The sequence below is a fragment of the Acinonyx jubatus genome, chromosome D4, assembly GCF_027475565.1.
Source record: "Acinonyx jubatus isolate Ajub_Pintada_27869175 chromosome D4, VMU_Ajub_asm_v1.0, whole genome shotgun sequence".
Taxonomy (NCBI): Eukaryota; Metazoa; Chordata; class Mammalia; order Carnivora; family Felidae; genus Acinonyx; species Acinonyx jubatus.
Genome location: NC_069391.1, coordinates 59,034,460 through 59,059,791, shown reverse-complemented (window position 1 = coordinate 59,059,791; position 25,332 = coordinate 59,034,460). Strand labels below are relative to the sequence as shown.

At 35.3% G+C, this 25,332-nt stretch overlaps 1 protein-coding gene and 1 non-coding gene across 43 annotated transcripts in view; both read right to left on the bottom strand.

Annotated features, from left to right (window-relative positions):
- The window catches only part of PTPRD (protein tyrosine phosphatase receptor type D), a 2,170,985-nt gene that overhangs the window by 661,474 nt on the left and 1,484,179 nt on the right, over positions 1 to 25,332 (bottom strand). For all 42 annotated transcript variants that reach the window (XM_053204229.1, XM_053204230.1, XM_053204243.1 and 39 more), the window contains one exon: positions 8,126 to 8,165. The gene's annotated coding sequence lies outside the window, so the exon portion shown is untranslated. The remainder of the gene's footprint in view (positions 1 to 8,125; positions 8,166 to 25,332) is intronic.
- On the bottom strand, positions 2,732 to 2,841 carry LOC113595896 (U6 spliceosomal RNA). The gene has a single exon (XR_003416556.1). It is a non-coding gene; the product is annotated as a U6 spliceosomal RNA (small nuclear RNA).

The following is a 25,332-nucleotide window of genomic DNA, read 5'->3' as shown; positions in this document are numbered from 1 at the left end:
TGCCTTGAAGAATCTCTAGTTATGAACGGTTAAAAGAACATTGAAGATTTCAACAACTCTGTTAGATGTCCCAAGATTTCTGAAAAGAGGTCAGAATATTAATGAAATACATGATTGATGCACTTGCTAAGGTATGTTAAAAAATAACAGATTTAATATATCTTTGACCAATATTCCCCAGTTGTAAAAGGAAGAAACTGAAAGAATTCAGACCATGGATAAAAGTTGGAATTTTAATAAAAATGAGACAAAATTATCCACAACTATCTTTGAGCCCTGATACACATTGATACACGATAGGATAATCCCTGCTTATCTCTCCCCTTCCAGTTTTCAACCTCCCCTTCCCACACATACATACACCCTTGCTCTGTGTTTCATGAGCTCAACATTTACGCACTATTATCAACCAGGTTCTCTTTCCTTGTGGTTTCTTCATGGTTCAGGCAAGGCGAAGCATCAGCAGAATATTAAAAGGTAAAAGAAATGAAGAATTATGGTATTTATCTCTCTTGTTTTTTACCTGCCAGGACACTTGTTGCTTTTCTTTACTTAAGGTAGGTTCTTCTTGAACAGATCTTTCTGTGTTCTGATAACCCTATGTTCCATCAAGCCTAGGCATGGAGGTATAGCTTCCAGCTGTAGTTAGTGCAGGATGCTTCACCAACCTTTAATACTGTTCAATCTGTCTTTAAATAGTCACCTTGTTAAACTCTCTTCAACCATTTTTAATCATGCCACCAGTTTCTGACAGGGTTCTGACTGATACACATGCAGTAAATTGTCATATGATTACTGCTACATGTGAGAAGGGTTAGTGGTGGGCTGAAAAGTTTACATGTTTATTACATGGCAGATATAAAAGTGTCCCAAAATAAGAGTTAATAGAAAAAATACAAATACTTGTAAATTTCAATCATATATATTGATTATTTTGCTATGGAAAAAAAATCTCCTTTGCAATAGGGTTCCTATGTAGTATGCTCATAATTTAGTTTGCACTAGTTATAAACTGCTCTGGAGTGTGTATCCTGGTTACCTTAGAAATTGCTTTTCCTAAGTAGAAAGTGGCAATTATGGTCTGCAGGGGCACTCAGAAATAGTGTCTGTTTTTGAACTACAGGAAGACATGAAGGTGTGGAATTTTTCAGGGAGCACCAGATGTGGTTGCTCCAGTGTTACATAGCCCCACGTGTCCCAATTCACTATTCTTTGGGGGAATAGCTTATAATTCATCCATTGTTGTCACATCCTGGAAGACTAGTAAGCCTGGAGGTTTTGATTTAAACATTATAGAATTAAGTGCTTATGTGAGAAAACAGACCTATGGATAAATAGATGGTGAAATGCCTATTAACTACGGCATATAATTACATAGTATATAATCACCTCTGTGGTTGTTACAGGCCAAACAATAGTAGACAAGTGAGGTGTACATTAAGCACAAACTGTGTTATTCAGAGTCCTAAAACTCAGAATGTACTCACCAAGGAAAGAAGTTCATGTGTTATTCGTTGTCAAAGTAGCTAAGAATACATTCCTATTCCCTAAAGATCTAACCTCTTACAATGGGGAATGCCGTGGGTATGGTGCTTTTATAAATCTTGTGTAGTGACAACTCTATACCCCCTACAACTATTTAACAACTATTTTACATTTTCTTCAGGAAGACCAAACTAACCTTTCCCCCCCGTAACATTATTTTAAATTCTGATTCAAAGTTGGGTTTTCAAGGCTGATACTAGTTCTTATGATGATAGCTGCTCTGTCAGACAGACTTTAAAGCCGTCCTCAGGGTTCCTTCCTTTTAGTATGGACAGGACATATGATATGCTTCCAACCAACAGAATTTGGCAAAGGTGATAGGAGCCCACTTCCTGATTATGATACATTGTATAATATTCCATTTTGCTATCAGACGAGTGTTCCCCTCCTCCCTTACAGGTTTTAAAGAAGCAAGGTGCCATGCTGTGAGGTGTTCTGTGGAGAGAGACATGAGGCATGGAGCTTCAGTCGGCCTCTGGGAGCCAAGAGGAAACTCCAGCCAACAGGCAGCAAGGAGTTGGAGCCCTTGCTCTAATGGTCACAAGGAAGTAAATTCTGCCAACAACCTGGGTGAACTGGAAAGTGGATCTGTCAGTACTAGAGCCTCCAGATGAGAAGTAGCCCTGTCTTTTGTATTGACTACATCCTTGCAAAGAATAAGCAGTATCTGTCCCTACTCACAGAAACCGTGAAAGAATAAATATATGTTTTACTAAGCCACTTAGTTTGCGGTAATTTGTTACACAGCATAGGAAAATGATACACTTGCCAAACACATACTTGGTTAGTAAGCAGTGACTACCATGAGCCAAGAATTATTCACTCTATTTGAAAAGACAAGAGAGATAAATCCATATGTTCAAGGAAGTTATAGTAGGTGATTTCTAATATACATAGCTAAAAAAAAAACCAAACAGGTAAGATGTGTTCCTTTCATACGGAGATGCAGGAAAACTAATTACAATGCTAAATGACTGTTCTACTTTAAGTACATAAGAGAACAAAGCAGATTTACCCAATAGAATTAGAAATTTTATTCAGCTCCATCAATTAAAATCTGACTCCGTATGCACGTATTTTTGCATTCTGACATCAGCAAGAAGGAATCACCATTTTCTACCATGTGAGGGTGTATATCCTTGCCATTTCATCCCGTAACATCCCGTAAAACTTGCAAAAAATTCACAATACTCAGCAATGCTAATTAGAAAATCTGTGACTTGCCTTTTGCTCAGGGGCCTTACTAACCTTCTCTGTATGGTTCCAATTTTAGTATATGTGCTATTGCATATATACTATGCTTTGTTTTCACATTCAGTAGCCACTAGCCTACATAGCCAAACCCTATTATCAAATCTATATCAGAGAGTTGCTCACTGTCTTAGATGACATTTTCAGCAAAGTTTTTAAGTGTCTGAATTTCTTGAATGAACTAGATCAACAAAACAAATCATACTATCAGGGGCAGAAAGAAAGAGAATTAAAGCGAGGGATGCAGTTAATACAGATATTAATTTTAAAAAGCCATATTCAATGATATTTGAAAACTGTTGCTAGTTCTTTTGTTTGTTTGCTTTCATGTTTGCAATTTCTGAGGCTTTAGGGACTTCACATCAAAGTAACAAAAGAGTGGCTAAACCCTGATATATTATAACGAGCTTCTGCAGCAATAATTAATATAAGGGGGCACTGACACTAGAATTAATCTTGGAAACTACTCTCAAGGTGATGGGGAAAATGAATGTGCCGTGGGAGTACCCCATAGTGCTGCACCATCATTGCTACGTCCTATCATTGATCATTGATGATGGCAAAGAAGTGATCGTTCACAAGGCAGAACTAATAATAGTCTTCAAATACGGAAGGATCTTTACTCACTTCTATGTTTGGTAACAGTCCATGTCAAGTGAATAATGAGTTTTTTACTGCCCCAAAGGGCACAAGCAATGAGCTTCCTTTTCTCCCTTTCCCTGCTGCATTTTAGACGGTATTGGAGACCAGTTAATTTGGATACTGATTTTTTTTTTCCCAGATGTAAATATGTAGCTCTAAGAGATTATCCAAGTATTAGTATGATTGCATATTTGGGTACTATAGACAGGACCAATTCTGCCCTGAGCCAGACACTCAAAGTGACATCACAATTCAGGGAATTCCTTGGCTATGTCAGGCATAGGAGGTGTCCACTGTGTTTTTTTTTCATAGTGGTGGTGATGGTGCCATTGTCAGCATTAGCACCATTACTGGGATCTCACTAATTCAATACTTCCTTCCTGTCACAAAAAGACACTCAAAGCACTTCAGTTATCTGAAACAATGTGTAAGCCATGGCTCTTAGGTAACATGATCCTTGTCAGGTGCATCTTACAGTTTAACAGGCTTCACTGAGATTTCGCACGCACCCTGAGTGCTTTCTCACCCTTGAACTTTGCTGCTGTACTTTTGCCCTAGTGATGCCTGCTGACTCTTGTAATCAGTAGTTTTGCTGCAGATAATGAACATTTTTCTAGCAAGTAAATTGAAAGCTCTGTATAAGATGCACAGGGGAACAATAGCTCTCTTTGGAAATGAAAAAGTAACCATGCAAAAGAAACAAGTGTTTGGTCCATTACTATTACCTCATTTCTTCCTGGAAGCATTTATTTTAGTTTCATAAGCAAGTTGATATTGTAAATAAAACTCCCCCATAATCTCAAGATAACACTTGGGTCTCACAATGTAGATGGGAATGTGCTTATGTTGTATAATTCTGATTCCTCCTCTTGTATAAGACTCCAATAATAACATCCCTGTTTCTAATCATGCCCCCCAAAACATCATTTAATAGCTCACCTTTTCCCTCTGAATTTTTGTATGCACTAAATCCAGTCTTATAAAAGGATAAAGGATACCTATGTGATTACCTAAAATAAATAAGATCATAATCAACCCAAAAGAAAACGTTATACTCATCCAGAAATTCCTTACCAGGAATACTCCAAAGAAGAAGTAAGTGTGTTTATCTATGGTAATAACAATACAGCTGCCTAGCAATCAACTTAGCTTTCCTGTCATCTTTGTCAAGCAGTGTGTTTACACTGGAGACAATCTGAGGAAAGAGAAATCTGTATTGTGATATCAGCACAATGAAAGCGTATTTCTAAACACAGTCAGTCTCTTGTTTATGAAGCACGATGATGATTACTTACAACACAGTGTTTACATAGGCTTGGATTATTAAAAGTTTAAAAATGGCAGAGTGCATTTAAGGCTCAATGATTTCAACTTTTCTCCAAAATCACTTTTTCAACATATTCTAAAAAATATATAATATTGCATATTTCATTGAAAGGATGGAACAATCTTGTATATTTTCTGTGTGCCTGCATTTTATATCTCCGTGTAAGTGTATATATTAGAATGTCTGTGCATGTGAGTGCATGTGTGTGTTGAAGGAATAAAAAGAATTATTTCTTGACTTTGTTCTTGATTTTGAAGACAATTTGTCTTTAAAAAAAGATAAAACAGGTTTATTTTAGTGAGGTTAGTTAGAAATAAGTATTTTTTTTAATTAAAGTATTAACCAATCATATAAGAGCCTCATTTTTTTCTAACAGCTTTTTTTTTTTTTCCTAAAGAGGTTCAAGAGGCTGGTGTCTCAAAGGGACTGTTCAATGTGCATTTGTATATAATAACTATCTTCTTCCCTGACTTTAGCAAGTATACTTAGACCAACTCAAATGAACCACAGATTTAGTACCATCAGCAGGAAAGCAGAGACACACAGAAAAGAGGCTCTTTGGGTTTTTGTTAAGGAGGAGAGGAATGCCAATAAGTAGAAAGAAATATAGGACTTGGGACTTCTCTCTGCTAAACTATCTTAAGAATACTGATGAATTAGATTTTAAAGGCACATGCAGGAGGACTTGAGAAATTTGCTGACAACCAAGTAGGAAAGAATTGAAGACTTTTTTTTTTCAATGCTCACTAATGCCTTCCCATAGAACTTGTTCAAGGCACAACACTGAGTTCCTGAGACTACCTACCCTTCAAGTCGTTATCTGCTCCCCCACTCCTTGGGAACTAGTAATCACTCTTGCTCTCTCTCTTTTTTCCAGTAAACATTTTCTCTACACGAATGTGGATACAATTATTGCGATAATACTTCCACAAACATTTGTATTGAAAATGCTATATATTGTACTAGGAAAGGCAGCAGATGTTTCACAATGTAAAGGAGCTGTGTAAAGAGTTCTAGATCCCAACTGCAGCTCCTTTCCTTTTCTATGTAGATGACCTCAGTCATGTTACACAGCCTTTCTGAGAATTATCTGCAAATGAGGGTCATTAGATATTCTTTACATGCTGATTTGATGATTATCTGAGGAAATGTATGTAAAACCACCTAGGCTATTGCTACTAAAATAGGGGAGAGGTCTTAGTTTCATTCCATAGGAGGAATGTAAGGCACCAAACAGCAGGTGGAGATTTTAATGAGACTGAAAGTCTTTTCCTGTGCTCCAGCTGTAGAGCCATGAAGATGATGACTAAAGCTTTTTAAATGATAGGTTGATTTACCCCCCAAATAACTTTTGTAATGATAAAGTTGAATTACAAGTACACCTGCAACAACCTTACAAAGTCATTTATGTGACCCATGGGCTTTGGGACAAGAAACTCTGGGGAGTTCGTACCCACGTCTCACCAGTTGTGTCATCCATTAATGTTGACAAAATTCCAAATACTTTCAAATTGATAACCTATTTAAATATAGAAATCCTGTGAGTAGGTAGTATTACCCTTGTTTGAACATGAAAACACTGAGGCCCAGGTTGATTAAGTGGATCTTAATGGTGGTGTTGGGGTTTCACCCAGTATTTTGGAATAAAAAGCCATGGGCACTTTCTACTGTACCACCATTGAACTCTGCTCTATAGTTATGAAAAATAGTGGATGGCGGACTGTTAGTGATAGTTTTATACATAATCGATCATAGATAACCAAAATCTTTTCCTCAAGATACTTCCACTGTTAGGAAGAGATCTTATATTGTGAGGATCAATGATTAACACCTAACGTCCACTAAAAAAAATAATAAACAACAGCAACAACCATAAACCTAAAGGCACACCTTCCAAGTGCCGCTAAAAATGAATTTTTACTTATTTATATCATTATGCCAATGAAAGGGACATTAGCTTGCTGAGTCTTTATGATTTATGCCTTAGGACAAAATAAAATGTCAATTCTACAAGGTTCTTTGGTAAATCTGTGCATTACAATTGAGATCAGCATCAGTGTTAACCTTTCTGTTGCCTGCAAATAGTAATTACAGGATAACCACAGGGTGAATCTAGGGCTTTGTGTCCCTGAATGCGGGAATAATTTGAACTGTTTTGATGGTAAATTTGAATTGTTTAACATATATTTTCTGTAAATTAGAATTGCATTTTAATAACCTACTTCACCTCTTCAAATTTATGATTTTCCTTTTTTTAGAAGTGAAGTGATTTCAAGAGTACAGGAGGTGTAAAATACTCATAAGAAAACTTGGAATAAATCAAGAAATATTTTCTTCATTTAAGCATGGCTTAAACTGAGAATAAAGCAAGATTCTTAGAAACATCACATAATTATACAATGTCTAGAATTTTTTTTTCAATAAAATAGTTAAAAATGTTCATTGCTTATGTTTTTTAAACCATTTAAGTTCCAGTTTCAAGGACCTAAGTTGTCAAATAAGTAGAAAAAAATAAAAATTGAAACTTTCTTCCCTTATCTTTTACCATTTACTCTTTTCTGTTCCCCTTTCTAGTACAACCAATGAACAACATCCTGTTTTTCCATCTCCTTACTTTCCAATATCTACTCTCTATTCTTAATTTGTTCTACCCCTAGTTCCATTCTTCCAAATACAGACAAATGAAACATGCAATGTATGTAATCTGTTTGTTTACTCTTTATTCTTATGGCAATCTGCTTTCTTCCTTCTTATTATGTGCAATTCTCCCCTTACTCACTTGCTTTCTTTTTGAGCATCATTTCACCTCTTCTCCTTCCTACTCTATTATTAACTGAATCTTCTCCCCTCAACATCCCAACACATGTCCTTCCAATGTTGGGGGTGGATCTCACATTGCCCAAACTCTCTGGTACTGAGTCATGGTTCTATGCATGGTGGTTTGAAAAACCAAATCAATCACTCATTGACCTAATCTACTGACAAACAAGAGGTAAGATTAAGACAAGTATAGCAATATGTATTTTGTAAAAAAAAAATACCTTGTAAGAATTCACTGTATGGACTCATATTCACTCTTAACAAAAACATGCCTATACTTTGGACTTGAAATTTTAATTCATCTGTAATTTCTTTATGTCTCCATACTACATACAGAATTCAGGTAGGTTTTTAAGTTTCTAAATAATCTGAAATTGTTAAAAATTTACTTTTATTCCTCACACTCCTTAATAAAATCGTTAACACTTTTCTAAAAAGCTACATCCCACAGTAATAAAGAAATACTATTAAGTAATAAAACAAACAAAAAAATTGAAAGTCAAGAAAACAACAACAACAACAACATGCTTTAAATCTTACTTGTTTAGATCCCACGGCTGTTTACCAGATGTCTGTCTTCCTAAACAAAGAAGAAATGTGACAACAATTAAAATGTTGTGAAAATGATGCTATTAAAATACTGCTCACTTAGGTGATACATGTTTATATTACTTAGGTAGTGAAAAATGTCAAATTCCAAAAAGAACTGAAATTAGTTGTGTTTTGGTGTTTGCTTTCATATTCATTGTTGTAGAGAGCAATGGAAAATATCCCTTTTAAAGAAAGAAGAAAGGAAACATGCTATGATTACTCTGTAAAAATGAATGATAACCTTAGAATATTAGTTCAATATACTTCGTAATCACAATTTTAAATGAATAACACTCATAAGCATCAAATATTGTTAAATTAAAAACACACAAATGTCTTTTGAAAAAGTCTATAAAAAATTCTTACAAAATGAAATATTCCTTGCACTGTAGACTTTTGTTAAGACTTGGTTCTTTGGTAAACATACACAAAGCCCATTCAGGTGCTTTAACTAACATCACAAGATCTTTAGAAGACAGACTCTTCCAAAGTATGAGATTATCATGTGAAAAAAAGAGACAAATCTATACTTTACAACTGGGCTGAGGAAAGGGTTAATTAAAATTTTAATTAAAATGTGGACATTTAGTAGTTGTATATACATATTTAAATTAGGGTTAAAAAAATACAAGTCTATTAAAGTATGATTAGTGTTTAAGAAATTTCATAAGCCGTTCTCCAAACTGGGTAGTCATGCTGACGTTTCCCAATAATTTTCATTCAACCTGTAAACCTGTTTCTTTGTTTTTGTTTCTGTCTTATTTTTGTTTGTTTTTCATTTTGGAAGAGTGAAATTGGAAACAATAATTTGGACTCTAATTTTTTTAATGTTTATTTATTTTTGAGAGAGACAGAGACAGAATGCAAATGGGTAGGGGCAGAGAGAGGGGGAGACACAGAATCCGAAGCAGGCTCCAGACTCCAAGCTGTCATCACAGAGCCCAATGCGGGGCTCAAACCCACAAGCTGTGAGATCATGATCTGAGCCAAAGTCTGACCTTCAACAGACTGAGCCAAACAGGTGCCCCAATAATTTGGACTCTATATGAGTAGTTTAGGTAAGTGGAAGTATTAATATATTTCTGTAAGTTTCTAGAAAACTGCCAACTGAGCTTGAGTGATATAAGAAGATCAGTTATCTACAGATGTGGGCAGGGAAGGGAGGAGGGAGGCATTACAAGGGCCATAAATAAACTTTTGGAGTTGACATATATATTTGTTATCTTGATTGTTGTGATAGCTTTATAAGTACATACATATGTCAAAACATTAAATTCTATGTTTTAACATGTACAGTATATTATGTGTCAACCATAACTTAAGAAAGCTCTAAAGAAATAAATGGATGTCTATAAAAATATATTTAACAAATAGGACATGAAATGCATAGTTAATCCTTTGGAACAATTAATGGAAGTTGTTATTGTTGCATTTTTTGTTTTAAAAGATTATATGACTGCTGTGTTAGGAGCAGGTTGGGGAAAGGATGATTGGAAATGGAAATGAAATTCTTTAAGGAAATTTGGACTACCATTTTGGAAGTGGAGGTAAAGGATGCTGGATTGATTGATGACTGAGATAGTAGAAAGAAAAGTCGTTTGTGTAAAGGTAGGACAAAGTAAAGAACGAAGGATGATGGCTAGGTTTGTGGCGTTAGCAACTAGATGTATGGTGCTGCCATTTCCTGAGAGAGTGAAGATTGGAAATATATTAAATTTGAAGAGAATAGAAGAGTTCCATTTTAGACATATTACTCGTGAAATGTCTTTGAGACAACCAAATGAAAATTTTAAGTTGGGTAAAGTTTTCTAGAACTCAGAGGAAAAGTTTGAGCTATATAAGTAATTTTGAGGATTGCTAGCCTATAGATGAGAGCAGATGGCTGCCATTGAATGGAGGCAAGTGACATTGAATGGGAATAGATAAAGGAATCCAGAGTCAGGGTGCTAAATGGCCTATCTATTTGATGTATACATCCTTCTTCCCTCCTCCAAATAACCAGAACAAGGGTAAAAAGGAGTTCAATGAATCAGAGGCTAATTTTCATTATTTCTTATGCTCATTAGAGTCTACTTTCTGATTTCATCTTTAAAAGTCCTCAATATAGATAGAAAACAAAAATAAAATATCATAGTAGTAAAATAATCTGCCTCCAGTTTAATCTTGAAATTAACTTCAAATGCTCTTGGATCTCTAATTGCTTATTTAATAGATATTTTTAATCATCTCACCTAAAGTACGTATTTTAAATAATATTGGTATATACTTTCTTACATATATACTTTCTAAATCAAATTGGAAGTGAAGAATGGTGCTTTGCTAAATTTCTTAAAAAGAAGTCAAAATAATCTGCAGATCTTGAACACTCAGTCTTTGCAACATGTGCTTGGAATATGGGAAAAGAAACTGTGATATAATTTGGCTGAAAGTAGCTGGAAATTCTGTACTGTGATGCTCTATAATAAGCAGCTCATACATACTCAGAGATCAATTGTAGGAATAGAGTGAATAATTTTGGAATTACAGTTTATTATTATAAAAAGAAAATAAAACAGGAATTTCATGGCTGGTATGGAATGGTGTTCCCAAAATAATACTCAGTTTAAGAATGATTCATGGTAGACTTGGTTTTGTTAGTTTTCCATTTGTTTTGAGCATTGCTGGGATGTTGGGGAGTCATGTAAACTTGCTAGATTTTTGTTTCTTCATCTGTAAACTGAAAATAATACAATACTTTCAAGAGTTTTGGTGAGAATAAATGTGATAAAGTGCACAGAAATGCATTCTATTGTACAAAGTACTACAGACTGCAGAAAGAACACCAGTACAATAATAATTATGAAAGATTATGGTTAATGGTGGCACCTGATATTACACATAAGAAATATTCAGTGGATTTAATTTGTGTACTATGTTTAATTTCATTTAGAATATTCCAAGTCATTAATAGCACCTAGAAAGAAATAATACCAACTCTTCAGATATTGATGAAAGAGAATAAATGAAAGAAACACACATTTAAAAAAATCATGTACAATTTGCTGGGTGTGAATTTTTGGCATACACAGTAAAAATAAAAAGTCTAGTACCTTCTTATAGTCCTTGAACTGAAACATATTTCTGAAATATGGTTTTTTATCTCTCCCATCTCTCTCTTTATACTTAGCTACATTTCTAATTTTATAGTTTGATTTTTTCTTCTTTTCTCTATTTCCTGCGATATTACCCATTTTTCATTATCTCACCTTTGTGCAAGATTAAATCATTAATCATAATTTTATAACTACTTAGTTTTTATTTTCATAAAACTAATACACATTTTCCTATTTACAAAAATAACTTAATATTCACTGTTGAGGATTTGTAAAAAACTTTGATGAAAAAAGAGAAAAAATTCATTCATAATTCTATCACCAAGAGACAACTGCTATTGACTTTTTTGGTATATAACCATTCTGTTTTCTATGTACAAATATATATTTTATAAGTTCAGAAATGGCACCGTGTTGCTTCTATTTTTTATTTATTTTTCCATGAATATTTTTAAATAATATGAGTTGTTTTTCTGCAACATTTTTAGGTACTGCATAGTTATTTTAAATTTTAATTTTATGTATGAAACATAATTTGATAGACCCATCAAAAAGGCTGTTGTCAGTTCTTTTTTCTCGTATAAGCAACCCTGTGATAAACATCCTCAAGGCCATATATTTGCATGAAACATGATTATTTCCTTAGGAAGAATCCTGGATTCAGTCAAGCCTGCATATCAAATTATACATTTTATAATACCTATTGCCAAATTCACTCCAAAAAGGTTTAATATATAACACTCCTACCAGCAAGATATGAGTACCTCCTTCCTCACACTGAAGCTAATAGTAAATATTGTCATACTTCAGTGTTTTTGTTTTTGCCAATTTGATAAATAAAACTGCATCATTGTTTTAATTAATTTGGTTACCAGGTGAGTTGAAAAAATTTTCCTGTCTTTTATTTGTAGTTTTTTAGTTTCTGAAATGCTTATTATAATTCATTGTTATATATTGGAGCACACGTCTTTGGCATAATCATTTAAATTAACTCATATATTAAAGTATTAACTATAAACATAAAGATTTTATTAAGAAGACTGATGATGACTTTAATGTTTCCAGGATTAATATATACTAAGATTCATCCTAAAGCCAAGAGAAACAGCTTTCTTCAGTTTACTGAGATACAAAAGTGATTATAAGTATATGAATGAATTTAAGTTCAGTTTTATGCTTCATTTTTTATTACCCCGTTTTCATTCAAATTTGAATCAATGTTGAATTTATTTTATTGCTGTTTAGTCCCTTGCAAAAAATTTTAGATTGTTTACATCAATATATTTTTATTTGCTATTATGCCAGTTATGTTTTACTTTCTCTTGAAACTTGTGAACTAAAACTAAATTTTTCTTGACATATTCAAGTCCACCCAAGAGGGAGGACTTACTGGTGTAGGGAGGGTTAAGTCAAAAGCCAACCTGCAGTTTCATCTTTGTGTAAGGTTTCCTTGTACTCACCCAGGGCACTTAATGCTTTGTCTTAGTTTTAATGTCATTACATAGACTGTGACTTCATTGAGGTTGGTGTTGACATCATTGCAAAGAAAGTGACTTCTTTGAGGTCAGCAGCTAATCTCAAATATAATCTCAAGGGAATTCAATACAAATGTGTATTCCTATGTAAACTTCCCTAGACTCTGACTGAAGCATTCTTATTCCATAATAAAAATAAGAAAATTAGGAATTCATGTAGCTCCAAAGATTGTAAGCCAGCAGATGTTTATTAGTGATTAGCAAATAAGTGTGCCATATTTATGAGAACTGAAATAAAATGTATGTCTTACATTAATGTAGTGCTTTAAATTCTGTTCATTATCTTATGTAAACTTCCCAATAATTCGCATGTATGTAAGGAAGATATTGTAGTGGGCAAAAATAGCTTTGTAGGCATATTTGCTTGCCACATGATTCTGGCAAGTCAACTAATTTCATAAGGTAGTCAATCTCTTTTTCAATAAAATATAAATAATAAAGGAAATGATACTTCTTTCTCACAGCTGTCCTGAGTTTCAAAAGTAAAAGGGATTTCAACACTTAATACTTAACTAAATCATTGATTTATTTGATTCATTTTTGAATATCTACCACAAGTTCTAGACATTAGGCATTACAGTTGGAAGAAGAAAAAGCCAGTTTCTGCTCTGATACAGATTATATGTTAATAGGTAACATAGGTAATAAACAACTACTGTAGATAGATAGATGAACAGACAGACAAGATGAATTAATGATTTCAAATATAGCTAAATGCCATGAAGAAATTAAGCAAAATACTGTATAGGCAGTGTTGGGAAATGCTGAATAGAGTAGTTAGGAAAATCTTATTGAAAGGTGATAATTGAGGTGAGACCTGAATAATAGAAGGAACAGCCATGGAAAAAGAAGGAAGTGAAGACCTCTAGAAATGACATATGTGTGCAAAGTCTTTGACATAGAAACAGAGTTTAGCATTTGAAGAACACAAACATGTCCAGTGTGGTTATAGCATAATGAGCCAGGAAAAGCCTGGTATTACAGGGATGGGAGAAGAGGTTGTAGGTCAGGTCATAGATTGTATAAGGCTTTGTAGTCATTTGAAGGTGTTGACCATTGTAAAGTAAGAGGTGATGATGATGATGATGATGATGATGAAGGAAGATGACAAGGAGAAGGTGGAAGAAGAAGAGGAGGAGGAGGAAGAAATAAAGGTCAAGTTGATTATTAATTCAATTAGTTTAGGAAACTGTCTTTTTGTTTTTGTTTTTTTGTTTTGTTTTGGCCTAAATATTATACTACAAACCAGCTACTGAGTGGTTTCCTACTCAGACTCTGTTCAGTTTTATTTTCTCTACATTTTGTTGCTGCCTGTAGTAATGATGGTTTTTCACCTTTTAAACCCAAAGTTAATTATTACTCTTGATTTTTGTTTGTTTGTTTGTATTTCTTTTCTTAAGGCAATGTGCCAGTTTTCTGCAATGATTTTAGTGCTGAAGAAGCATTTACAAGACTCAATAGATTTATTTAAGAATAGATGTCTGGAATTCAAATTGCTTTATTTTAATAATAGCTATAATTAACAGAAATCTTTATAGCTTTCCATTTTCTACTTATCCCATGCTCCACACCCCTTTTCTTTAAGCCAGACTCTCTTACTACTCATATATTTTAGTCCTATCTGCAAAATCAAAACAAACAAACAAACAAACAAAGGCTTCAAGTGACATTCTTTGAAGGACTGTCTCTCTCCAGGACTTAACTCCTGAACTACTTCTTTTGCTGATTTGAGACTCATCTGCTTGAGTATCCACTTCTGTTTTCCCTTTTATGGCTTGTCCCCTTGACTGGATAATCCACACTCTATCCTTAGCTTTGGCACCTGCTGTGATTGTTCTTCCCATCACTATTTAAGGTTGTATTTTGGCTTTGCTCCATAGCTTCTGGCATACATCATGAATCTTGTCCAGCACATTTACTACCCACATCTCCACTATTTCAGATGGATTCCCCAAATGTAACTGTCGACCAGGATATAATTTGCTTTTTCCGACCTCCCCAAACCTAAGCCTAAAAGTCCCCAGACTTTTTGTCTACATTTAAGTAAACAATAACCTTAGTTATGAGAATAAATATATATACAACTCATAAATTTTCAACTTAGGTTTTACCCATTTGACAATAGCTGTTATATGGAAAACAAATCCTTACAGATGCATATACACTGTACAAATACTGTGATTTTGTTTTTAGTCATCTAGGAGTTCCAAAACTATTAATGGAGCTTAGGAAGCAATTTTTTCTAAACTATTTTTATAAATATTATAAGTTTTGGACTTTAGCATCAGTTTTATTTGCAGGAAGATTATAGTATAATTTTAAGAGTTGATGTGGGGCTTTCAACCACATTAGCTTCCCTAATGCCATTATACCATATATTTATATCTTGAAATCTTTAAGCTTCAAGTGCTCTCAATAAAATCAGAATACTTCTGAAAAGTTCTATCACATAAAATGGAGGCGGTGTGGGTAATAACTGGGAGTGAATAGGGTTGATGGGAGAATAGGGTATTTGGCTATGGTAGAGTTTGAGTTCCTTCTATGTAAAGATTTCACTTATTTTACACTTTTATGTAAGATCTGCTTTGTCAAACTTACCCTAGATTTTTATAATATGTTAATAAGTCATGTCCTTCAAACTAACCACCATTTGGCCTACTGGCAATTTCTATCTTATATGAAATATTAGTAATATAAGCACACCCCTCACAATAAAGAAAATATTAGCCACATTCAACTTCTTTACCCTCTACACCAGGATTCATTACTTTAGTGAGTAATTCTTTGTGTGAAACCTCACTAAGTGTTCCTTGTATATTTAAACATATAACCTACCATTGTATCTATTATTCCCTGACAACGCATTTGCCACAGCCTTTAAACTTTTCTATGGAGTAATTGTACAAAACCTCCCTATACAAACTGATGTTGGAGATCCCTTATCAAATCACTTTTTCCAACACATTCTTTTATTAAATTTTCTAAATTTGTTTCTGAGAATTCCTCCATACTGATAAGATAATCAGACAATATTTGTTGGAACTCACTAAATTATGTCTTCCATAATACTATTATGCTCACTATTTTTCAGCTATCAATATTCTCATCACTCCATATACAAATAAATCACAGAGTTAATATTATTCTAGTTTTACTTGACTTTCCATTTACTGTGTGTTATCCTATTTCTGACATTTCATCTATCCTAAAACAGAATAAGTGTTACAGTTTGGAAAATAAATCTTTACTGAAACCTATAAAGTTAACTTTATAATGAAATCACTGAAAGTATAGTGTGGTATTATAGCCACTTGGTAAATAATATGAGAGTGGTGATTAATAAAACTTATTTGTATAATAAAATTACTGTAACATTTTACTATCATCTTTCCATCAACAAATATTTACTGTGCCTTCTCTATGAAAAGCACTCTGCTAAGTGCTATGAGGGACAGAGAGAAGTATCAGCCCTTGGGATACTGACAATCTGGCCATGAAGCAGTTCTCATGCATTAATTACAAAAGACAGACATAGGACATGCCAGCTGCCTGGTATTACATCTCATGAGATGAGATCATAGTCTTGTGGTGGTTGGGGAAATCTACCCAGGAGAGTTAGAACTTAAGCTAGGAGAGCCTTGAGATATTATCAGGAACTCATTCTGTTGAAAAAAGGAGGAATATAAGGCTGAGAGCATAAGCAAAAAAATGTAAACAAGAGGTACAAGGTATACAGCAGGGCTCCATTTTCCAACATGGTAGTCACTGGCCACATAGAGTTTTTGAGCACTTCAACTGTATTCAGTCTAAATTGACATGTGTGATTTCAATGTCATTATTAAAATTAATTTCACCTGTCTGTTTTTTACATTTTATAATGTGGCTACTAGAAAATTTAAATGATACACATAGCTCACATTTGTGACTTGATTTATATTTCTGTTGGACAGCATCAAGTTGCTAAGTAATTATAAGGAGGCTGGGTTTATTAAATATGTAATTTTCAGCAAAGTAATCAGGCCACAAAGTGCTGACTGGTTAGAGAAGGCTAGAGATTAGACATACAGGGAATGATAACCTACACAAAGGGAGGAGGAGGGGACAGAGCCGAATGAAGCAGGTGGCAATGTGGGAGAGATGGCGTGACAATAAATTTTTGTGTCTGATTACTTTTGCTGAAAAAAAATAGTTTTTTTAGATTGTTCTCAATGCCAGAGACATTACAAGAAGACTTTCAGAATAATCAAGTCCAGTGAGTAGACATGAAGATGGAAAGAGGCGGAAATCAAATATGCTTGATATTGTAAACTGGGGAGACAGGGAGAATGACAATATAATCAGTAGAAGTAAGGAATTTGATGGGAGAACCTGTTTTGTGGAGAGAAGTTTTTGAGCCCTGGGATATCCCGTGGCAGTGGAGTTCTGATGATGATTAGTCTCTGGATGAAATGAAGAATATGAAGAACAGGTGTCTGACTAAGGCTGATAAAGGAGTGTGTACCAAGGAATAAATGTACTTAAGCCTCTGGTAAAATGGAGGTGGAATTCAAGAAGGAAATGGTCTAATTAATGATAAAAATTAGATTAACCATCTTAATAGAATTGAATGTTGAACTCAAGGCGGGGGAGGAGTATGATTTCAGGTGATATGTCCCTATCTATCTATCTATCTATCTACCTATCGATAGAGATAGAGATATATAATATATCACCTGAAATCTTACTGCTCCCCTTGAATTCAACATTCAATTTTATTAAGATGGTTAATACCTACCTAGATAGATATAGAAATAGATAGGTATCGATATAGATACAGATATAGATACAGATATAAATATATAGATATATAGATATATTGATAGTTCAAATGAAAAGCCAAGAACTGAACTATGGAGTATAATAACATTTGGAAGTTGGGGGAGGATATTTTACAAAGATAAATTGATCAGTTATGGAAATAGGAAGAAAACAAAGACTGCATGGGATCATGCTAAGGAATCAAACAGTATCGAGGAGGAAGAAACTGCCAACAGGAAAAGATGTTATAAGAAATGTATGAAACAATTTAGATGGCATTTTAATATTTAACATCAAAATATTACCAGGCCGCAATATTACCAGGCAGGAATCTTCAACCATGAAACTAAGAAATGACAGATGTCCATTCCATGGCCCATCTTTCTGCCTTTGGAAAACATGGCCCATGACTGGCCTTTTCTCCATATGCATTTGACCTTTTCTCATTTTCTGGTAAGTATGCCTATCCCATAAAGTTTCTCCTGCATAATGTCAGGTTTATTGTTTCCTATAGTATTTAGTACCTGCATCCTGAATTGCCATTCATCACAGACTGCCTAATATTATCTTTTTTGTATCTGCTATTTCTTTTGACTCCAAAGCTGTGTTTTTGTACTCCACCTGGCTGCTTCCCTAAGATTGTTGTTAATGCTTAAAATTTTTCATGCCAGAGGAAACAGTTGATAAAGAAAGATTAGGGGCTTAGGCTCACAGTAATACTTTATTTGGACTACTAAGACCACAGTGCTCCTAAGAACCCATATGTCATAGCTTTTTATTTCTCTACCAGTTTTTATCTCTTGTTTCTCTTTAGAGCCTTTACTATTATTTAAGAGTGGAACCTGCATCCATTCATTCATTCAGTAAGGTACTAAAATATTTAGAAGGTTATACAATGGATCCAACAGGCATCCTGCATATTCTCAATTACAATTTCCATACATGTTTATATGTCTCTCATACTTGAATGTGAGATCCTGAGGAAAGGTTGTGGTTATTACATACCTTATCAATATTTGTATTCTTAATGCCTAGTTGGTTCCTGGCAGTGAATTGACTGTCAAACCACATTTGCTTAATGAATATATAAATCAATGAAAGTGTGAATTCCTTCTGAAGGAGTTTACAGACTGAGTAGAGGAGACAAAATTTGTGCACAAACAACCAGAGTACAAATAGGAAGGAAATGCCCAACCAAAGAAGTACTCAGATGAAAAACATATTAGAAGTGGGAAAAATGTCTCACAGAAAGTGATGTGAGAAAGCTCCTGAGGTAGCTGGCATTTGAGCAAGACCAGGATGATGGGATGGGAAAGGTGAAAATGGGTCATTCCACTAAAGGGGACAGTGCTTGTTTGTCTTATGTAAAGATTTCTATTCCCTTTTATTTATTAAGGATAAACACCTATTTTCAACATCAGATTAGTTTTTACTTGAAATCCTGTGATCATGTTTCCTTTACAAAAAACTTTTTTTTCTCCATAAAAATTTCCTTACAATATGTAGCTGCACAGTCAAGTTTTATTTTAAGGACAATGGCATTTTTACCTCCTGTTTTGTGTGAGGGTCTGTGGGTTGTAGGAGATGAGAAAAGAGTTCCCAGCTGCCACAGCCCAGCAAAACCCCCGAAAATGATGACTGCATCCATTTCCACCCAATGCCACATTCTGAAACTGATCTTTTTGAAATGAAGATTACAAAAAGCTGCTGCTTCTCAAAAATGCAATTGCTTTTCATGATGCGGCCGTTGCTGTCTCTGTGCTGACACAGCTACCAGCATCAACACCAGCCTGCCTTGAAACTATTAAAGATATTTCTTTCCCAACAATAAAAAAGAGTATTCTCCAAACACAGTGAGGCCTTGTGTTTAATAAGCTGATATGGACAAAATGGGCAGTCATGAAGTAAAGATGTTTATGAGGGAGAGAAATGGAGTCATACTGAATGCCCCCAGGGACTAGACAATGTTCTCTACCTCTGGGTGATGTTCTGAAAAGATATGCACAAAAAGGGTGGGAAATCGGTATTAGAAAAAAATAGATGTGACTGAAAGGAGGTGGCATTTTCTGCATATATAATGTGCTATTGGGAAGAGCTTGGGTGTCAGGCCAAGGTTTGCATAGCAGCTCCTTACCAGGTTTTGTTGTTTTTGTTTAACTTGCTAAGTTGCTTAACCTTTCCAAATTCAGTTTCCTGCAAATGACATGTGCATTAATTACTTCTCAGTGTTGCTGTGAGGGTATTGAGATAATGTCTGTAAACCTAGCTGGTTCATAACAAATGTCAACATCTTATCTTCCAGCCTGCCTTCCTTTTCCCTCTCTGTCAAGTGCACAAGGGAAACCTTTCTGTAAGGGACTTCTCAGACCAGTAGATGCACTTCACATTAATGAAATGTAGGCTGCATTATCGTTCACTGAGAAGAGAAAACGGTGCTAATCACCCACCATCTGTAGTGCTTGTGCATGTACTTATCTGTTCCTAATGGAGATGCACTTGTATGCTAGGATAGGCAGCTGTACTCTTTCCTTCTGTTCTTCCTTGATCTTTATTCCTCTTTGGGCTCATGGGGTATAGTCTGTAGACATGCCATACAATTGTGCAGTAATCAACTTGGTGCTTTCAGATAAAGCCTTTCCTTTGCCAAGGATGTGACAGAGTTGGGAACATCAAATGTCATTGCTGGAAAAGTCATGGAAGACAGCTGATCCAAACTCCACATACAGATGAGGAAATAGAGGCTTAAAAATTAGCTTACTTGCCCAAGACTTAAGGAAAGGGAATAGTCAGGTTCAGATTAGAACCCAGATTTCTGCTAGTCAGCTCTGGGAGTTTTCCTGAGCTTCCCCATACCTCTCAGAGAAACGCATCCTTTCAACTTTTTCAAAAGAACATACACCCACAGGAGGTCCAAATGTCACATTCAAGGCTAGCTCCATGAGAATCTGAAAAGGAATGGTTCTGATTGTGATTATTTTGCAGAAAATACTAGAGATAACCACTTATAAGATCGTTGTTTCCTTCTATGATTGGCAGCAATTCTGAAGGCACTCATGTGTAAACACATGTGGGCATGTGTGCAAGCACATGTGTACAGACACACACACACACACACACACACACACACACGTCTGTTCTCTCTGGGAATTAGTTACCCAGGTGGGTCTCATTTAATGACTGCACTATCTCTGGCAAAAAACACCATGACTTTCTCCTGTTGGGACTGCAGTATGAAAATTGGAGTCAATTGTACCTGATTTTCTAAATTGCCTCTGCTATAACAATTCTCCCACCCAGCAATAAGCCATTGAAATCAAACAATAGGATTGATTACACATTCCTTACTCTGGGGAAATGCAATTAGTTTTACCTGAATAAAAACTGCAGAACAGGGGCCAATTTGGGGTACATAGTGTACAACATTCTCTAGGAAGCACAGTAAAAATAAGTTTGAAGAAACTTAAACATTACTCTTTAGCCACAGGAAATATCAAGCAAAAAGAATTTTATTTACAAGTCACATAAAGGAAAACATAAAGGAGTGCTTGAGTATTACTTGGTGCAGTCGAGAATTGACAGAGCTCCTAATTATTCAAGCTCAGCTCTTGGGATAGATATCAGGCTCCAGGTGAATTCTGGAACCTCTATAGCTCTGTCAGAAATCCATACATAGAGTAAGTGTCCAGCTTGAGATTTTCCAATTTCAAGCCATGGATAACTATTAGTTGGGAGATCTAGAGAGGAGTCCCAGCTCCTCCCTCACTAAGGATGAGGTTGATGTTGGACAAGTTATTTGACCTTTATGCATCTCAGGTTTGTAATACCTAAATTGGGTTTAAGAAACCTACCTTGTACAAAAGTGAAAAAAAACATGTGCAAAAGTGATGTGAAACTGTTTAGTACATTGCAAATGTGAGGGATCATTCCTACTCCAGGTGGTCTTAGTTGCTGTACTTGCACACAGTTGTATAAGATATAAAGCTCAGCTAATAGTGAGACTAGCCATCTTCTGACCTAAACTCACAAACAGTAGCTACAGTGTCATTGTACTTTGGAGTCAGATAAACCTACATTCACGTGAGTTTCCTATTTACTTCTCTAGGGGCAAGTTAACCAACTAACAGCACTCATCTGTAAAATGGGCATAGAAGTAATACTTATCTCACAGGGCTGTTGTAAGAATCAACAAGGAATATGGTAGTGTGTGCGGTGGGCAGTGTGGGAGACATGAACACCATGCAATTAGTGTTATTTTACTGGCCGAAAGTAACTGCAATACGCAGGAATATTCACAGAGTACCTTTTTCCAAATCAAGCAAGAACTTTCAGTGTCTGGTGCAGTATGAAGTTTGGGCCAGGGTTATTCAGATGTCTCTCCTCCTAGCAAAAGTGTCTTCTGAGGACCTATAAATGGACTGATGTGGCATGTGGCCCATGGGTCTCATTCCCAGGATGGTGAACTCCTGGAGTCTGAGATTAGATTGTTTTTCAATCCACCAATATTAATATTCATAGTACCTAACATAGAGTCTGGCACATGGCCAGATGCTTAGTAAACACTTTTTCACGAATGGAAAGAGAAATCTTTGGTTTTCATAAGAACAAAGAGGAATAAAAAATATAAGGCTTAAGTCCTCCGGTTGAAACTAAGAGATTTAATCCCTTCGCAACCTTTTTTTATCAAAATATTTACCTTAGAAACTTGTAAATGTAAGTTCTTTCCCTGTCTCTTTGAAATGTATCTTTTTTAGAAACTAAAAATATCTAGGAATATCTTTTTTAAGGACCAGGTATCTCTCGGAAATGTCAGTATTAAGGGAGGTAGTGTCTCCATTGCTCTTTCTGTGCAAAGGTAGAAGCTGAAATTTGGTGGGCCCTTTGCTCCAATTTCTACAATTCTTTTTTGCCATAAAGGTATGAGTTTTTTCCTTTACCCCACCTCTTCTTTTGGATAAGGTCAATTAGCTAATACAGATAGCCATCACAATTACCAGGTAAAGTTAAAATGTAGTGATGTATGACCAATGATTCTGTCAAGTACTCTGACGTGAGGATTAGTTATGTTTTATCGTGGAAACATAGATGCAAATGGGATATATGTGCTTGGCTATACCAAAGGTTGAGATTTCTTTTTTGCCTTTGCAATTTCAGTGGATTGGTTGTGACACTTATTTAATGATTTTAATGACTTTTTTTAATGTTTATTTATTTTGAGAGAGAGAGAGAGAGAGACAGAGCGTGAGCAGGGAAGGGACAGAGAGAGAGGGAAACATAGAATCTGAAACAGGCTCCAGGATCTGAGCTGTCAGCACAGAGCCCAACATGGGGCTCAAACTCGGGAACTGTGAGATCCTGACCTAAGCTGAAGTCAGACGCTCAACCGTTTGAGCCACCCAGGCACCCCGATTTTAATGACTATTAAAGACTATTCAATCATAAGTGTGTTTTCTTTCTCCATAACATTTTTGAAGAGGATTTCTGGGTTGGGATAAGATTTTTTGTTTGTTTGTTTTTTATTTTTATTTTTTTCTTAATTTTTTGTTCAACGTTTATTTATTTTTGGGACAGAGAGAGACAGAGCATGAACGGGGGAGGGGCAGAGAGAGAGGGAGACACAAAATCGGAAACAGGCTCCAGGCTCTGAGCCATCAGCCCAGAGCCTGACGCGGGGCTCGAACTCACGGACCGCGAGATCGTGACCTGGCTGAAGTCGGACGCTTAACTGACTGCCCCACCCAGGCGCCCCAATGTTTGTTTGTTTTTTAATTATATTTCCCCAACTTGTTACACAGAGCATCATGTGTCTAAATGGCATCTGATGACTATGGAGATAAAGAATGCCTTGTAGGAATTCTTATTAACCTGATTCTGCTATATTCTGTATTAGGAAATAAGCTGCATTTTCTATGATATTTTATTCAGAAGCTGCTAGGGCTTTTATGATTGAATTAGGAATAGAAAGCACTGGACTTCCTGGGCCTTCTATCTGAAATATATGCAAGCGCAATTTCATACATGGTTTAATAACTCAATTGAACAGATTAAATGAGAAAAATTAGAAGGTAAGACCCATCCTTACCCTTCCTAAGAAGGTGAGGTAAAGACTAATGAAGGCAGTTTAAACGTTAATGTTCTTAACTATTTCTTTGTGTAATTATAAACATTCAACACATATGTGTATGTCTCTTAAAATTTAACTAGATTAATCTTAACTGAATAAGATTTAAGAGTTTCAGCTCATTTACTCACTAATAAAGATTCTTACCCTTTAGCCATCCAAAGAAAACCTTGATTCACTAACCATAAGTTCTCATTGATCTCTGGGTAGAGTTGTCCCTCATTACCTGCAAGTTTTCCAGAAATTAAAACAAAAAAAATTGCTTGGCAGTGTATAAAGTGGGGATTTCCAGAGCCATTTCTAAACAATGGAGTAACTGATTAATGCTCTGATAATTAGAGAAAGGACTTAAGACACCTTACCCGAATAAAGTAAGTGAAGATACTGAGATAAAAGGAAAATAATTGTTAAAATGAAATAAGTGGTTAATTTATAGCCAAGAAGAACCAAAGATACATATTTTCTAAATGTAATGTGGAATCCTGAATGATATTCTGGAATATAAAAAAATAGGTAAAAACTAAGGAAATCTGAATAAAGTATAAATTTCAGTTAATACTAATATATCAACATTAATTGTAATGTAATTAAATGTGCCATTGTAATATTAATAATAGAGGAAACTGAGTGTGAGGTATAAGGAACTCTCAGGGGGGTGGGTGGGTGGGTCGAGCTTAGACAAAGACCCTAGGTGAAAATCCTAAAATGTCTTACTTGGTTTTTTGTTTCTTGTTTGTTTGTTTTATCCCTAGACCCAGCACAGTGTATGCTGAATGAAAACTCTGTTTAATATTTTCCTTATTCGTCTCCTGTTAGTCCCCATTTCCTACCCTTCTCCCTCTCTTCTGTCCCATAGACATCCCATTCTGTTGATAGAGTCCCATGCCTCTTGGTTGAGCCTGCCCAAGGTTTGAGAAGAATAAAGCATAGAATATAGCATATGCCAACAAGTTTAGCCATTAGGTATTTTTTATACTTCAAAGAACTGGAATGTTTCCAACTGTCCTTAAAAATGAAAGTTAAATTGGTTTGAACACGAACGCATAAAGACTTCTGCTCCCACAAGGCAATCTGCAAGACTGTGTACTGGGTTAAAAATAAAATTTCATCTACACAACTGTAAGTCCTTTTAATAAACATTAATATCAGGAAGTAATTCATTCTGTGCTTTGTATTTGGCATTAAAGCTAGACCAAGTGCAAATGAGAGAGCCTAACAATGTGTATCTCAGGATCAAATGAACCCAGAATCTTGCATTTGGAATGGGTCTTCGAGACTATTTGGTCAAATACCTTCATTTTATGGATGAGTAAGCTGAAACCCAGAAGTGTTACTTGGTTTGTCAAAAACTCCTCTAGCTGGAGCACCTGGCTGGCTCAGTCAGTTAGGTGTCTGACTTTGGCTAAGGTCATGATCTCACAGCTTGGGAGTTCGAGCCCCACATTGGGCTCTGTGCTGACAGCTCAGAGCCTGGAGCCTGCTTAGGATTCCATGTCCCTCTTTCACTCTGACCCTCCCCTGCTCATGCTCTGTCTGTCTGTCTCTCTCAAGACTAAATAAACATTAAAAAAAAAAAACTCCTCTAACTTGTATGTTTAGATGTCACTTTATTCC